We start from the raw sequence: 17,442 nt of genomic DNA on the forward strand, positions 1-17,442 counted from the left end.
AAAATATCTTAATTATCTCAATTACACCAATCCTTGTGCTTTAATGTTCGGATGAATACGGACATAATCTATGCAAAAAAGCCACATATCTTAACCCTTTCAGCCCTAGCATTATTCTGGTGAATTTGTGCTGCACATCACCTGAAGCAAATTTACTTTGCTTTCTCTTACTTTTCAAGGGATATGGAAGTCACAGGCTAGGCCAGAATTTGTTGCTAATTCTTAACTCCTTGAACAGAATAGTTTGCTAGGTCATGGGGTTCTGAGGAAGGTTTACTGGTTTCTCTCCACAGATGCTGACAGGTCTGCTGAACCTTTCTAGAAATTCTTGTTTTTGTTTTTGAGTTTGCTAGGCTATTTCAGACAGTAGTGAACAGTCATAGCTCTGGTTGTCACATCCAGAGCAGACTGGCTAAGAAAGGTAGATTTCTTTCCCTAAGCTATATGAACCCATGGATGTCTAGATTATCAGTCCATGGACATTACCACAATGCCACCATCTCCCCTTAACATACTTGCAAAGTCTTTTATGCTGTCCTTGGATTTCCCAAGGTCTTTTCCCTGTGGGTGGGGGAGTCCGGAACTAGATGGCATAGGTTTAGGGTGAGAGGGGAAAAATTTAAAAGGGATCTAAGGGCAATTTTTTCATGTTGGGGATGGTGTATGGAATGAGCTGCCGGAGGAAGTGGAGACTGGTACAATTACAACATTTAAAATACATCTGGATGGGTATATGAATAGGAAGAGTTTAGAGGGATATGGGCTAAATGCTGGCAAATGGGACTAGATTAAGTTAGGGTATCTGTTCAGCATGGACTAATTGGACCGAAGGGTCTGTTTCCATGCTGTACATCTCCATGACTCCATGAATCTAAACAGTATTTTCTAATTTTCTCTTTTTGCAGGTCTCACTACATCTATAGTACAAATGGTTGGTTTGTTTTATCTTTACCACCATTTGGATACAGCACTGGTTTGAAGGTAAGAGACAGAGAGTGGTGGTGAAGGGTTGCTTCTCAGACAGTGGGGAGGCCTGTGACCAGTGGCATGCCACAAGGATCAATGCTGGGTCCACTGCTTTTTTGTCATTTAAATAAATGACTTGGATATGAACATAGGAAGTATGGTTAGTAAGTTTGCAGATGACATCAAAATTGGTGGTGCAGTGGACAGCCAAAGAAGGTTACCTCAGAGTACAATGGGATCTTGATCAGAATGGCCAATGATTAAGGAATAGTAGATGGGTTTAGTTTAGGTAAATCTTCGAGGAGAAAGTGAGGTCTGCAGATGCTGGAGATCAAAGTTGAAACTTTATTGCTGGAACAGCACAGCAGGTCAGGCAGCATCCAGGGAACAGGAGATTCGACGTTTCGGGCACAGGCCCTTCTTCAGGAATGGCTCATTCCTGAAGAAGGGCCTGTGCCCGAAACGTCGAATCTCCTGTTCCCTGGATGCTGCCTGACCTGCTGTGCTGTTCCAGCAATAAAGTTTCAACTTAGTTTAGGTAAATGTGAGATGCTGTATTTTGGAAAGGGAAATCAGGGCAGTACACATTCACCTAATGATAAAGTCCTGGGGAGTGTTGCTGAACAAAGAGACCTTGGAATGCAGGTTCATAGTTCCTTGCAGTTGGAGTATAGGATAGTGAAGTTTTTGGTATGCTTTCCTTTATTGGTCAGTGCATTGAGTATAGGAGTTGGGAGATCATATTGCAGCTTACAGGACATTGGTTAGGCCACTTTTGGAATATTGCATACAATTTTGCTCTCCCTGCTATAGGAAGGATATTGTGAAATTTGAAAGGGTTCAGAAAAGATTTACAAAGATGTTGCCAGTGTTGGAAGGTTTGAGCTATAAGGAGAGGCTGAATAGGCTGGGGTTAGTTTCCTTGGAGTGTCAGAGACTGAAGGGTGACCTTACAAAATTTTATAAAATCATGAGTGGCATGGATAGGATGAATAGGCAAGGTTTTTTGCCCCAGGGTAGGGGAATCCAAAACCAGAGGGCATAGGTTTAAGACGAGAGGGGAGAGATTTAAAAGAGACCTGACGGGGAACCTTTCTCATGCAGAGGATGGTGCATATATGGAATGAACGGCCAGAGGAGGTGATGGAGGTGAGTACAATTACAACATTTAAAAGGCATCTAAATGAATATATGAATAGGAATGGTTTAGAGGGATATGGGCCAAATGCTAACAAATGGGACTACATTAATTTAGAATATCTGGTCAGCATCTATAAGGTGAACCAGAGGGTCTGGTTCTGTATTGTTCATCTCTGCGACTCTATGACCCTACCAAACCACAGAACTTCTGATATTGCTTGTATTTGCATAAAGAGGTTGTGTACTATTTCTTGTCTATTTTGTTGACCAACATCACAATATTGCACAAGGAAAGCATTGTTTTGCAATATCTATGAAGCTTACAGTAAACCTTAAAAATGTATCCCAGGAAATAACTACAAGCAGAGCTACCATCACATAGTAGCAAGATGAATATGCTGGTATTGAGATAAATCTCACCAGAATGAAAAGGCAGTAAATTCTATTGTTCCAAGCTGTTAAATTAAGATTCTCCCATTTGTTCTGTGACAACAGCATAACCAAAAGACAAACTATGTGTTCTGAACAACTATGAAATAAAAAATCCTGACTAACTAATGCATTGTATTTTTTTTACAATATCACTGACTAATGCACTGTGAATTGGACTCCATCTCCAGTTTATTGGTGTTTCCAGTTTATGAAATTATTAGGGTAATGTACCGCTGTTGATTCAGGATTATCCCTTCATTCCAAATATATGTAGCAATTAATTTCCATCCCAATTTTTTCCGGAGTAAATTTTAAAACACGCTCGTAGAGGCTCAAGATTGTTAAAATATTACCTGCACTGCTACCAACTCATGGGAGCGAGATTCCAAAAAGGCAGAAAAAAATGGAAAAGCCTGATTTATGCTTGAATTGCATGAAACGTGTTCAGAATAGCATTATTAGCGAACGAGGTAGCGAGGAGCAGGGTGATTTTTTTCTCTCTCTCTCTTGTGGACCGGAGTCACCTATTTGAATGCAAAAAGATAATCACGTCCATTGTTCCGATGAGAATACATTTCTGAGATAGTATGCCAGTCGGTCGTCTGGCTTGAACGGGAGCTCAAAATAAACACACAGATTCCATTGTGTCTTGTTTTTTTTTTCTTGATCAGCTGGATTTAAATTATCACAACCAAAACTAAGCTGAGGATCCTCCTGCACTAACGTGTGGGTATTTTGTTAAGCAAAGCAGCCGCGTTCCACAGGAAGGTACAGCAAATTGCAAATTGCATTGTGCTTTTAAACACTAGCTGGTGGCACTGAACTAATCTACTCTATTTCTCAGGAGCATGTTACACATGGTCAGTTTAGCTTGATATTGTACTTTGCAGTTACGAGTACGCTGTTGCAACAAATCGGAATGAACCTGTTGTTGGATCTAATTTGTTTACACACTGATATAAATATGTTTCCTTTTCATTTTCCATTGTGTGTGTGTTTTTTTAAGCATTGCAAATGGCCCTGAACCAGTCCACCAGGCGAGTTATTTTGTAACAAGCCGTTGAATTATTTCTAAATTCATCCAAAAAAATACACACATATGCATCAGGGGTCCGGCGAGCAAAGCACACACTTTAATCTCATCGATGCTTCTTCACTGCACCGGAATGTTTTAAGATAAACAGAGGCTCGAGAGATTTTCGCCTTTGAACTGTCCTTTGCAGAAGCGCCTTTAATCGTTGGGTGACAGGGGCTTGTGGGCAGCAAGACGGATTGTCTGTCGGTGTGAAGCGCATTGACCTGAGGTAGCTGCGCTGGCCATTTCAGTTCAGCACCAAGGTCAGCTCCTGTCCCAGGAGCAGCTGACACCGCGGCAGGTGGCGACACTGCAGCAACTGGTCACTGACCGAGCAAAAACAATCGATTCAAACAAACAATGGTGGAAGGCAAGCCCCTAAAACCTTCACCGGCCAAAAACAAAACCCTCAATCCGATTTTATCATAGGGTCTCCACCAGCCGTCTTAGTCCATTCCGCACTAAATCTACTGATTTCAGGGGCTTTATTCAACCGACCTTAATGGAGAAAGCATTTTACATGGGAAGTAGACAGCAGACGAGTAATTCTGCACACACATACCTGAGGTAGCTGGGTTGTGTTTCATCACTCCTGGTGCCCAGAGCAAGACTGACTACAGAGGTGGCTCGATTTATAACACAATACATCCATTCTTTACAAATCTCCTTTCAACAGGATTCCGCACCTTGTTGATATTAAAATCACCCTCGCCTAGCAAGACACGCTGTACCTCTCTCGACACAGAGAGTTACCATTACCTGTAGCACAGTAGACCATTCAACCCCTTGATACTGTTCTGTCATTCATCGAGCTCACGGCTGTCGTGTATCCTGGCTCCATCCAGTCAGCTCGGTGCACACGGGAAGCGTGACTGGGGCGTGGAAGGAAGGCTTCAGGCGGTGGGAACATGGGAGAGGGAATCTGTAGAATGGGCGAGCGCCAAATAGATCGGCGAATGAACCCCAGGACAGGAAGCAGCCGCCAGACTGCTGTCACCTGCACGACCTGTTTGCACCAGAAACTACAAGTGTCACACGCACATCTCAGGAGCTTCAATTACGGCAACAGTTACAGAGCTACCTTATCAAAATGCACCTCCACGTACGCCGCAGTGAGAGGTAAGTCGCCCCGCGTAAGAAAAATGCCATTGATATTGAAGAAAGCAGTGGGGTCCCCCAGTGTTAAACAAACCTGAGCTACAGAATCGATCGAAACGCCGATTGGAACAACGATTGTAAGAGAATCGGGTTGCTGAGTATGTCATTCGCCGGAATTTCGAATATGCTTTCCATTCAGAGAGGAAGATCCTGAAGGATGGAGCCTCTGCTGTTTGTCTAACAAAAGAAAACGACATCGAACAATACCTTGATTTGTTGCCCGGGCTATTGTCTGACGGTCGAGTCTAGTTATTTCAGGAGGCAGGTCCGCTGGGAGCCCTCTGCTCGCTGTTTATTCAAGCCCATTGTCAGATCCAGTATCCCTGTTCTCCCCGCTCCAAAGCTGAACCCAGTCTTCTAGCCGGCTCTGTCACAGCTCTTCTGTTGGACTTCACCACTCCGCCTCTAGAAACAGAGGACAGCTACAACCCGGAAGGGCGGCGGTTCGGCCCATCCTGCCTGTGCCAGCTTTCTGCAATTTCCTCTCGCCCACTTCCCCCCAACATATCGATGCCTGGAAGATCTGAGGGCTAAGGCAGTATTTGCGTCCGGTTCTCTTGCTGGTAACATTGTGCCAGTGGATCAGTTGTCATAATAAAGAGATAACCACACCAAGATGATAAGCGTTGTCCTGGTAATATGGCTGTAAGTGTAGCTGATGAATAGCGTTAGGCTTCCAAATTGAAATAGCCAAGCGATGGTCAGTATCGGTCTCCATACAATGGACATTCAGAAACGGTTTTTGTTCTTAAACCAGACCAGGTGAATGTGACAGCCCTTGACATCAAGGCTGCATTCGACCAAGAGTGGCATCAAGGAGCCCTAGCAAAACTGGAATCAATGGGTATCAGGGAGCAAAGACTCCAATGGTTAGAGTCATACTGGGCACATTGGAAGATGGTTGTGATTGTGGGAAGCTAGTCATCTCAGTTTCAGGACATCTCTGCAGCAGATTCCCAGGATAGTGTCCTAGGCCCAACCATCTTCAGCTGCTTCATCAAAGATCTTGCCTCCACCATAAGGTCAGAACTGGGAATGTTGCCAATGACTGCACAATGTTCAGCACCATTTGTGACTACTCAAATACTGAAGTCAGTCATGTCCAAATGCAACAAGATCTGGACAATATCCAGCTTGGGCTGATAAGTGGCAAATTACACTTGCACCACAGAAATGCCTGGCTATGGCTATCATCGATAAGAGGCAATCTAACTCCCACCCCTTACCATTCAATGATGTTACCATCACTGAATCCCCACTGTCAACATCCTGGGTGTTATCATTGATCAGAAATACAATTGGATTCACCATATAAACACAGTAGTTAAAACAGCAGGTAAGAGACCAGGAATACTGCACTGGATAACACACCTCCTGACTTCCCAAAGCCCATTCACCATCTACAAGGCACAAGTCAGGAGTATAATGGAATACTCCCCACTTGCCTGGATGGCTGCTGCCCCAACAACACTCAAAAAGCTTGACATCATCCAACTCAAAGCAGCCCACTTGATTGGCACTGCATCCACAACCATTCACTCCCTCTACCTCTGATACTCAGTAGCAGCAGTGTGTTCTCTCTACAAGATACACTGCAGAAATTCACCAAATGTCCTCAGTCAGCACCTTCAAAACTCAAGACAACTTCCAATTCAGACAAGGGCAGCAGATATATGGGAACACAACCACCTTCAAGTTCCCTTCCAAACCACTCACCATCCTGACTTGGAAATATGTTGCTGTTCCTTCATTGTTGCTGAGTCAAAATCCTGGAATTCCCTCCCCAGTGTCATTGTGGATCAACCCACAGCCAGTGGAATGCAGCGGTTCAAGAAGGCAACTCAGGACCACCTTCTCAGGGGCAACCAGGAATTGGCAATGCCCATATTCCACAAATGAAAAAAAAAATGTCCAGTTGAGAAGTTCTTGATTTAAGAGCATTATAACGGTAGAGCGTGCATCCTGTTGAGTTTGCTCTGTCATGCAATACCATCTTAGCTTAAAGTATATTCACTGATGGAGCATCTACAATCCTTTGAGGGGGACAATTCCAAAGATTCATAAGCCTTTTGTCAAAAACATTTCTCCATATCTCAGTCCTTAGTGATCATCTCATTATAGTGTGCCCTCGTGTTCTGTATTCATCAGCCAGTGAGAACAATCTCTCAGCATCTACCCATCTATCCCCTTCATGATCTTCAATGTTTAACTGAAATTACCACTCATTCATCTAAACTCCAGAAAATATAGGTCCAACTTATTCAGTCTCTCATCATAAGACAACCCACTTATTTCAGGAACCAAATTTTCACTACTCTATCTTCTCCACAAGCATTGTCTTCCAGGCATGGACTCAGAAAAGCTCTGTACATTGTCAGAATATTTCTTTATTCTTTTCCTTCAATCCCTTTGCAATAAAGGGCAGCATGCAATTTGCTCCTTTTGGTTGATGAAAGGGATCTGCATACTAACTTTTATGTGTTCCTTCTATGAATAAATCAAAATCTCTCTGAACATCACATTAACAAGTTTCACAATGTTATGGTACAGAAGGAAGCCATTTGGTCCATTGTAGCTGCACTGGCTCTCTCTGCATTTTAGCTCAGTGCCAATCTCCTACCTTTTCCCTGCAACCCTGTACATTTCTTCTATTTAACTAGTGCCCTTAATTGAAATTGTTTCCAGGCAGTACATTCCAAACCCTAACTATTCATTTCTTGAAAAGGTTTTAAGTTCCCTTGAGTTTGCTTCTTTTCTAAAATGCTAAAACTGTGCCCTCTGGTTTTTGATTCTGTCATAAGCAGGAGTAGTTTCTCCCAATCTATTGACATCTCATGATTTTGGATCCATCTACCAAATCTCCTTTGAGCCATCTGCTCTGTAAGGAAAACAGTTCCAACATCTCCATTCTTTCATATAACTGAAGTGTCTTATTCTAGAAACATTCTTGTGAATCTGTTCTGCATTTTGCACACAATAGTCCAGCTGAGAATGTCCAGTGTCCTTTTTAAGTTCATCAGAATTTCCCCATTCTTGTATTCTAAGCTCCTATTAATGAATACGAATTGTACCCTCTCTCTCCACATGTCCTGCCATTTTTAATAACTTATGCACATGTACGTCCTGGTTTCTCTGCTCCTAAACAACATTTAGAATAGTACCCTTTAATTTACACAACCTCTCTACATTGTTTTGTACCAAAATCTATTACCTCACACTTCTCAAAATCGAACTTCATCTGCCACCTGTCTGTTCACTCCACCAGCTTGTCAATGGTCTTTTGAAGATCTACACTGTCATCCGGACAATTTGCTCTTCCCTTGTGGCACAGTGATAGTGTCCCTATCTCTGAGCCAGGAGGCCTGTGTTCATGCCCCATCTGCTGCAGAGGTGTCTGAACAGGTTAATTAAAAAAATACATTTCTTCCAAGTACTTTTTCTCACCCACAAAGTTTGAAATTGTCCCCTGCATACCAAGACCAGGTAAGGATAGTAGTTTCCTGCTCTAAAGAACATAAGACACCCAGGTGGGTTTTTCGCCAACAATCAACAATGGATTCATGGTCATCATTAAATTCTTAATTCCAAATTTTAAAAAAAATTGAATTCAAATTCCGCCACCTGCTATGGTGGTTTTTGAATCCAGGACCCCAAGACATTATCTCGGTCTCTAGATTAACAGCCCAGCAATAATGCACTAGCCCATCACCTCCCAATATGTGCAAATATCACAAAGACAACCCATGGGGAAATCTACTACAAGCTTTCTTCCAGCCTGAAAAATGCACATTAATCATTATTCTATTTCCAATCCTTCAACCAATTTTAAATTTGCGTTGCTGCTGTCCCTTTTATTTCATTAACTGTAACTTTCCACAGAAGTCTGTTATGTGGTATTGTACCAATGGCCTTTTCAAAGTCTATCATATAATCTGCATTGCCCTCATTAATTATTTCTGTTATCTCTTCACAAACTTCCAGTAAGTTAGTTATATATTGTTTTTACTTAACAATTCCATGCTGACTCTTCCAAATCAACAGCCATTTTTCCATGTGGATCTTAATTCTATTCCTAATAATAATTTCTAGATATTTCCCTACTACCAAAAGTCAAAGTATAATTGCTAGTCCAACCTTTACTATATAATTTTTCTTAACAAAGACATAATGCATGCAATAATCCAGCCCTCCAATACCACTCACAATTCCAAGGAAATTTGAAGGGTTATTGCTAGTGACTCTATAATTTCCATTCTCCCTTTCTTCAATATCCTTGGATGCATATGGTCCTGGTGCATCATTAACTTTAATACTGATGTGGAGATGCTGGTGTTAGATTGGGATGGAAAATGTCAGAAGTCATACAATGCCAGGTTTACTTGAACTGATAAGCTTTTAGAGCACTGTTCCTTTGTCAAATGAAGTTGGGGGGGGGGGGGGTGGGGGGGAAGGGCACAGAATTTACTGTAGCAATTTTAAACTCATCTAGTTACTGATTTTCCTCTTCTGTCACCACAACTTTACAACTTCTGCCTCATAAATAAATACAAATGCAAAATATTTATTTAACACCTCAGCCATGCCTATTGCTTCTCTGTGTTTCTCACCAAATCCTCCTATTGCCACCTTTTTTTAACCACTTTTGTTTTTACCATTGATGTGCTGATAGAAGACTTTGGGATTTCCCTTTGTGTTTGGTTGCCAATCTTTCCCCTTTGCTGTATTTGCCTTTTCACCTCGCCACTGAATCATCTGCATTTAGTTTGGTTCTCAATCATATTTTGTACCTGACACCCGTCATAAGCACACTGCTTCTCCTTTAACTTACTTTTTATCTCCTTTGTCGTACAGGGAGCTGTGGATTTGTTTGTCCTACCTTTCCCTTTTGAGGGAATATCCCTTGACTGTGCCTGGACCATCTCCTCTTTAAAGGTAGTCTATTATTCAGCTACTTTTTTCCCCATCAACTTTGGTTCCGCTCTTCCCAGCCCAGCTCTTTTCTTGTCCCATTGCAATCTATTCTCTGCCTTTGAATGTTCTTATTGAGTATTGACCAATGTCATTTTCCACCATCACCTTAAGCATTAGAATATAATAATTACTGTCCTCTAAATGTTTCCCCACTGTCACTTGATCTACTGAGCCCACTTCATTCCCAAGAAACAGGTCTAGCAGCACTTCCTTTCTTGTTGGACTTGACACCAGTTGCCGTCGGATATTCTCCGGAATACAATCTAGGAATGTCTGTTCCTCACTGCCCCTTACACTATCATCATTCCAATCTATGTATGAATATTCAAAGTCCTAGTTATAGCTACACAATGATGCTCACATTTTTCTGAAGCATCCTTGTCATTTTATTCCTCTATATCCTTTCCATTTGCTGGTTATCAATAGATTACACCAAACAAATGATTTGTATCTTTCTTGTTCCTTAATTCTAGCCAAATTAATTCTGTCCTGCAACCAATCTAATACCATATAAGTTAAAAATCACACAACACCAGGTTACAGTCCAACAGGTTGAACTATAACCTGGTGTTGTGTGATTTTTAACTTTGTACACCCCAGTCCAACACCGGCGTCTCCGAATCATGAATACCATCTAAGTCATCAATATAGAGTTTAAATAACTGAGCCCAACACAGTTCTCACAATATTTCCCTCAAAATGATCTACCAACTTGTAAATGCCCCATTTATTCCTACTTTCTGTTTCCTCTGTTCATAAATCCCTTCCTCCATGCTAAAATAACATTCACAACTCACTGGCCCTTACCTTGTGTATTAACCACATATCAAGCATCACTTTCACTGCCTTAATAATAGATTCCAGCATTTTGTTTGTGACTGTGGTCAGGGTTACTGGCCTGATCTTCCCCATATTCTCTTTCTCCCCTTTTTGAATATATGTTATACCTACTAACTTCTCATCTACGGGGCCATCCAAATGTAGGGAATGTTGAAATATTGCAAAACCATAGCTTGTACATCCACCATAAATGCAGATTTCCTGAGGATATGGCCATTACGTCCTGGGGGTAATAATGGATTTTTTTCTTTGCTGATTGTAATTACCTTAATTTCCTCAATTTTACTAACCTCTCAGATAGCCTCTATTTTTGAGATGCAACTGTGTCTTCTAATGTGCAGACACAAAATCTTGATAATATCTTGATAATTTCATCATGTCTTTTTGATTCTTTTCCATTCTCCAGGCTATAGATTGCTTAATTGATAATCGATCTGGTTGGTCACATTGTGAACACATCCTCCTTGGCCATCAAAAACTCGAATGGGACTGAAACCCTGAGTTAAAAGGTAGAGATGCTATCCACTGCACCAAAAAGTTCCTAGAGTAATTTGGGATATTCTCTATAAGGTACAATCCAGTGAGTGCTTCACCAATTTGTGGTATCACATTGCTAAATTTGGCTCAGGGCCCCTGATGTCGCTGACAAGGACATTGCAGGGTTGACTGGGCAAGGTGTTCCTTTGTTGTTTATAATGTCTAGGTCAATACTGGATATCTATCAGGTTTTATTCCTATTTCTTAATTGAGTGTGCAGCCCACTGCCTTGTATAAGAGTGACCATAATACCATCAGAAGTAACCAAAGATATCCAGTCTGGTATTTCCCTAAAGTATTTCATCCACTCAGCATGATCAATGTTTGGTGTCTTTTGATATAATGGAATTCAGAGGGCCACACAAAACTGATTCCAAAAGCCTATCCTTACACATATCATTTCATCAAATCATGAAATGTTTTTGACCAGCTCCCTTCCCTTTTATACTCCAAATTTTAGAAAATTTACTTTGTTTGAAGCAATTGTTTTTATTTAGTGACTTACCTCACCACTGCATTTTGATCATTTTTAAACTGTTTTCCTATTGTTGAGTTACACAATCTTACATTAAAATTTGAGACATCCCGGAAGCTCTCCATAAGACCGTAACCTATAGGAACAGAATTAGGTCATTCAGGCCATCGAGTCTGCTCACCATTTGATCATGGCGGATATGTTTCTCACCTCATTCTTCTCCCCATCACCCTCAATCCCCTTACTAAACAAGGAGTTACCTATCTTTTTACTTCATTGGGGAAAGCTGCAGCAAAGAGGGATTTGGCATGCTTCGTGCAATAATTAATAAAAGCTACCATCCAAGTGCAACAGATAAGAGGAAGGCAAATGCATATTGGCCTTTATTTTAAAGGGAATTGATTCTAAAAATAAGGAAATTTTGCTAAATTTACACAAAACACTACTCAGACCACTATTGAAATACTGTGCTTAATTTCATGCCCTTATGTAAGGAAATATATGGAAGCATTAGAAGCAGTTCAAAGAAAAAGGTTCACTAGACTGATACTAAGTGTACAGAAACTGTCTTATATGAAGTTGAGTAGGTTAGACCCATACTCATTGGAATTTAGATAAATGAAAAAGATTTTTATGATGTAAGATTTTTAGGCAACTTGACAGGAGAGAAATTGTTTACTCTTGTGGGAAAGCCTAGGAATAGAGAACATAATCTCAGAGTAAGGACTTGTCAACTTAAGGCAGAGAGGAGGAGGAATTTCTTCCCTCAAAGGGTAGTCAATTTGTAGAATTCTTTATCACCGAGGGCTGACATGGCTCGGTCATTAATTCATTTCCAGACTGAGACAGACAGATTTTTATTCAGTAAGGGAATCAGGGGTTATGGGAAAAACAGGAAATTGGAGTTGAGGATTAATTGTGATCTCATTGAATGACAGAACAATTTCGAAGGGCTGAATGGTTTACTTCTGCTCTTATATCTTCTGGTGTTAAGATCTTATGCTGTTTAATCAGAAAGATGCATGAATGCACAAATTGCCACATCCCCAAACCCCACCCCTCTTCCCACCACCAATGCATCAGCTATTGATTTGATGCATCTGTAGTCTGATGCAAGAATAATACTGAATAATAATTTGGAAGTACAACAGTTCAGGACAGTGACAATCTTAAATTCCCAAAGAATTGTATTGAGTACAGGATTTGGGGGGGGGTCATGTTGCGGCTGTACAGGACATTGGTTAGGCCACTGTTGGAATATTGCATGCAATTCTGTTGTGAAACTTGAAAGGGTTCAGAAAAGATTTACAAGGATGTTGCCAGGTTTGGAGAATCTGAGATACAGGGAGAGGCTGAACAGGCTGGGGCTTTGCTCCCTGAAGCGTCGGAGGATGAGGGGTGATCTTATAGAGGTTTACAAAATTATGAGGGAGGGCATGGATAGGATAAATAGACAAAGTCTTTTCCCTGGGGTCGGGGAGTCCAGAACTAGAGGGCATAGGTTTAGTGTGAGAGGGGAAAGATATAAAAGAGACCTACGGGACAACTTTTTCACGCAGAGGGTGATATGTGTATGGAATGAGCTGCCAGAAGAAGTGGTGGAGACTGGTACAATTGCAACATTTAAAAGGCATTTGGAAGGGTATATGAATAGGAAGGTTTGGAGGGATATGGGCCAGGTGCTGGCAAGTGGGACTAGATTGGTTTGGGATATCTGGTCGGCATGGACGAGTTGGACCGAAGGGTCTGTTTCCATGCTGTACATCTCTATGACTCTATGATTCTATAATTGCATGTTAGAGGTTGGCTGCTAGTTTCCATATTGCAAATAGCTAAGCTCTGCTGGTCCCAAGCAATTGGAGTCAATTTTCTAACGATTGGCAAATAGGTTTTGCCAGGCTCCACGTGCATTTAATGTGGAAGTGGCAAGTGCCAATAGACTGGCTCCAATGCCTGCTGATATCCTTGCAGGTGCCTTTTTCAGTATTTCATTAAAGAAATAATGTTAACACTGGACATGGAAAACAACTTTATTGTTCAAAAATACATTTGCTGGCTTTTATTTCACTGGAAGATTTTCAGTGAGAACATTGTTTCATTGGTAATACTTCAGCTAACAGATTGAAACATGGCTTCATTTGTCAATCCTTGGCCATTTTTCTTATTTATTCCTGTGTTGAGGACATTGTTGGCATTTATTCCCCATCCTAGACCAGGTAACGATGGCAGATTTTCTTCCCTGAGGACATGAGTGAACCATTTGTTTTCTATTTAATAACAATTGATAGTGGCTACGCGAATACTCTTAGGGGCAGCTTTTTAGTTCCAGATATTTTGGTTTATTGAATTCAAATTTGACCATCTGCCATTGTAGGGTGGTCTGCTAATGCAGGTGGCAACCAAGTGCTATTGTCACTGAGCCAGTAATCTAGGGAACCAAGTTAATGGTCTGGTGCCATGGATTTGAATCCCTGTGACAGAAGGTGAAATGGTATCCATACCCCTTTGTGCTGGCATACATCACCAGTTGTAATCTTAATGAAAGAGATTGCATTTGACTTGGCACCAGTAAAAACAATTTTTCAGGTCCACATTCCAGTTGATGCTCCCCCCTAATGTCACAACATTGAACATCATTTGAAGAAGTACGAAGGACCTCATCAGCATTATCAAGGTGAAATGTTACCGACCTCCAATTAATAGACCATAGAACATAGAACAATACAGCGCACAACAGGCCCTTCGGCCCTCGATGTTGCGCCGACCTGTGAACTATTCTCAGCTCGTCACCCTACACTATCCAAAATCATCCATGCGCTTATCTAAGAATTGTTTAAATCTACCTAATGTGGCTGAGTTGACTACATTAGCAGGTAGGGCATTCCACGCCTTTACCACTCTCTGCATAAAGAACCTGCCTCTGACATCTGTCTTAAATCTATCACCCCTCAATTTGTAGTTATGCCCCCTTGTACAAGCTGGCGTTATCATCCTAGGAAAAAGACTTTCACTGTCTACCCTATCTAATCCTCTGATCATCTTATATGTCTCTATCAAATCCCCTCTTAGCCTTCTTCTTGCCAATGAGAACAGGTTCAAGTCTCTTAGTCTTTCCTCATAAGTCCTTCCCTCCAGACCAGGCAACATCCTGGTAAATCTCCTCTGCACCTTTTCCAATGCTTCCACATCCTTCCCGAAATATGGGGACCAGAACTGTACACAATATTCCAAGTGTGGCCGCACCAGCATTTTGTATAGTTGCAACATGATATTGCGGCTCTGGAACTCAATCCCTCTACCAATGAAACCTAGCACACCGTATGCCTTCTTAACTGCACTATCCACCTGGGTGGAAACTTTCAGGGATCTATGTACATGGACTCCAAGATCCCTGTGCACATCCACACTACCAAGAATCTTTCCATCGACCCAGTACTCTGCCTTCATGTTATTCTTCCCAAAGTGCATCACCTCATATTTAGTTGCATTGAACTCCATTTGCCACCTCTCAGCCCAATTCTGCAGTTTATCCAAGTCTCCCTGCAACCTGTAACATTCTTCCACACTGTCCACTACTCCACCGACTTTAGCGTCGTCTGCAAATTTACTAATCCATCCACCTATGCCTGCGTCTAAGTCATTTATAAAAACGACAAACAGCAGTGGTCGCAAAACAGATCCTTGTGGCACACCACTAGTAACCAGACTCCAGGCTGAATTAATTGTTTGATTTTGTTGCTCCAATTCCACACAATTTTTGATGCTTCCCATAATTGTTTATGTAAAGTCTGGAAAACTACAGGACTAGTGTGGCAAGTGCTGAAGGACATTTGAAGAGTGGCATAGTAAGCTCAGCAGTTAGCACTACAGCCTTGCAGCACCAGTGACCCGGGTTTGATTACAGCCTCGGGTGACTGTCTGTGTTTGCATATTCTGCCAGGTAATATGGGGGTTTCCACCAGGTGCTCCATTTTCACCCACAGTCCAAAGATGTGCAGGTTAGGGGGATTGGCCATGCTAAATTACCCATAGTGTCCAGGGATATGCAGGATAGATGGGCTAATTATGATAATCGGGATAGGGTCCTTGCAGACCCAATAAGCAGAACGGCCTCTATCTGCATGTTGCTGACCTCAACGTTCTTGCATTAAGTTCTTCCCAGATATGAGTTATATGTTTGCCTCTCAGAATACAGCATAAATGGGAGAATGAGAGAGGAAGAGAAGAGGGAAAACAGCCCCTGAGAGGAGGTAATGTCAGCCCAAGGAGTTCTGGGAGCAATTTTCTTCACAAACCACAGTTTATCACTCAAATCTGCCAACTGCTGAAGTCATGGCTTCAAACTCCGTGTAGGGCAGACTGCACAGTCAGAAACTTTGACGGTGACCATGACTATGACCTTTTTTTTTGCATCTGGTTCCTTTCAGCCTGGGGCTGGAGGTGTTTGCAACACCATAGTTTGTAGTCCACTGTTGCTAAACAAACTCTGTTTAGAAACACTTCAGTTTTTTCCTTCCTGCCATAGCTAAGGAAATGAAGCCAGCACAGGTTCTTTATTCATTCAGTCATTGGACATGGATATCACTGACATGGGAAGAATGAGAGCCACTTTCTTCAAACCTGTAGTGTGCCATAGTGCCTGTAGTGATGTAATAATTACTTTTCTGAAAAGATCATTTATGATGTTTCAGCAAGTACCTTAATCTTGGATGTATGACTCAATATTTATTTTGTTGTCCATAAATTGATAAAAGTGAAGAATAATCAATTATTTTTACATTCTAGATTGCTGTCTGTGAGAATTTTTTCCATCCAATTGGCTACCTACCATGGTGAATAACAGTTGTTGGACTCTGGAGATCTAGTGTCTTGGCATTGGAATCAAAGTAATGTTGGGAAAGGGGAAAATAATGCCACAAAGATTATGAAATCTTGTTGACAACTTTCTTTGAGGACAGCAGCAAGTGTCATTGCCTCACTGCTGATCACAAAGTCCATTCAATAATGGTGTATTTTGTTATGATTCAGTTGCTTAATCAGTTGATATATTTGGGTGTACAGTTTGTTGGCTCTCATGATCTACTGAATATCTTCTTTCTTTGTCAACAGGCATTCCCCACTCATAAAAGTGTAGTGACAATATGGACTTATATAATCTCTCCTATTTTGACTTTGACATCATAAATACAGTGTGACCTGTCATTGAGATATAGATTTATTACAAACAAGGCATCAAATGAAGGTAGACAAAAGATGACCTTTCCAACCAAGCCTAAAAATCTCTTACAATGTTCTAAGACATATACAGATGAGGAAGGCCATTTAGTTGTATCACAAAATTTACCTAGAGCTCCCCCATCAGAGCAACAACCCTGCCAATTTTTCTACTTCCACATACTTACCCAGAAGATCATTTAACATGTTGTTCAGAGAAGAGCCTCCAAACACCATCCCTCGGTTTTAACCCCTCTCAGGGTGAAAGTGAGGACTGCAGATGCTGGAGATTAGAGTCAAGAGTATGGTGCTGGAAAAGCACAGCAGGTCAGGCAGCATCCATGAAGCAGGAAAAACGACATTTCAGGCAAACCCCCTTCATCAGGAATGAGGCTTGGATCCTTGGGGGGTGGAGAGATAAATGGGAGGGGGGGTGGGTCTGGGTGGGAAGGTAGCCGAGCGTGCAATAGGTAAATGGAGGTGGGGTAAAGGTGATAGGTTGGAGGGGAGGGTGGAGCGGATAGGTGGGAAGGAAGATGGACAATGGGGCAGGTTGTGAGGACAGTGCTGAGCTGCAAGGTTAAAACTGGGGTAAGGTGGGGGGAGGGGAAATGAGGAACCTGGTGAAATCCAC

The 17,442-nt window shown here is 41.7% G+C and overlaps 1 protein-coding gene and 1 long non-coding RNA gene across 10 annotated transcripts in view; one reads left to right on the top strand and one right to left on the bottom strand.

Moving 5' to 3' along the window:
- Positions 1-6,041, bottom strand: part of amer3 (APC membrane recruitment protein 3) — a 143,345-nt gene extending 137,304 nt beyond the window's left edge. For 3 of the 9 annotated variants that reach the window (XM_087993767.1, XM_087993764.1, XM_087993762.1), the window contains exon 1: positions 4,979-6,041. The gene's annotated coding sequence lies outside the window, so the exon portion shown is untranslated. Of the gene's footprint in view, positions 1-4,175; positions 4,311-4,372 lie in introns of those variants that run through there. The other 6 variants (XM_087993761.1, XM_087993769.1, XM_087993768.1 and 3 more) reach the window with 5 other exon arrangements.
- LOC122555776 (uncharacterized) lies at positions 4,603-17,138 on the top strand. The gene is made up of 4 exons (XR_006313361.2): positions 4,603-4,732; positions 9,623-9,703; positions 10,989-11,091; positions 16,380-17,138. It is a non-coding gene; the product is annotated as an uncharacterized LOC122555776 (long non-coding RNA).
- Positions 17,139-17,442: the final 304 nt, after the last annotated feature.

This window comes from Chiloscyllium plagiosum, unplaced genomic scaffold (genome assembly GCF_037043375.1).
Source record: "Chiloscyllium plagiosum isolate Xiang-an unplaced genomic scaffold, Cpla_swu_hap1 HiC_scaffold_13, whole genome shotgun sequence".
In the NCBI taxonomy this organism is placed as follows: domain Eukaryota; kingdom Metazoa; phylum Chordata; class Chondrichthyes; order Orectolobiformes; family Hemiscylliidae; genus Chiloscyllium; species Chiloscyllium plagiosum.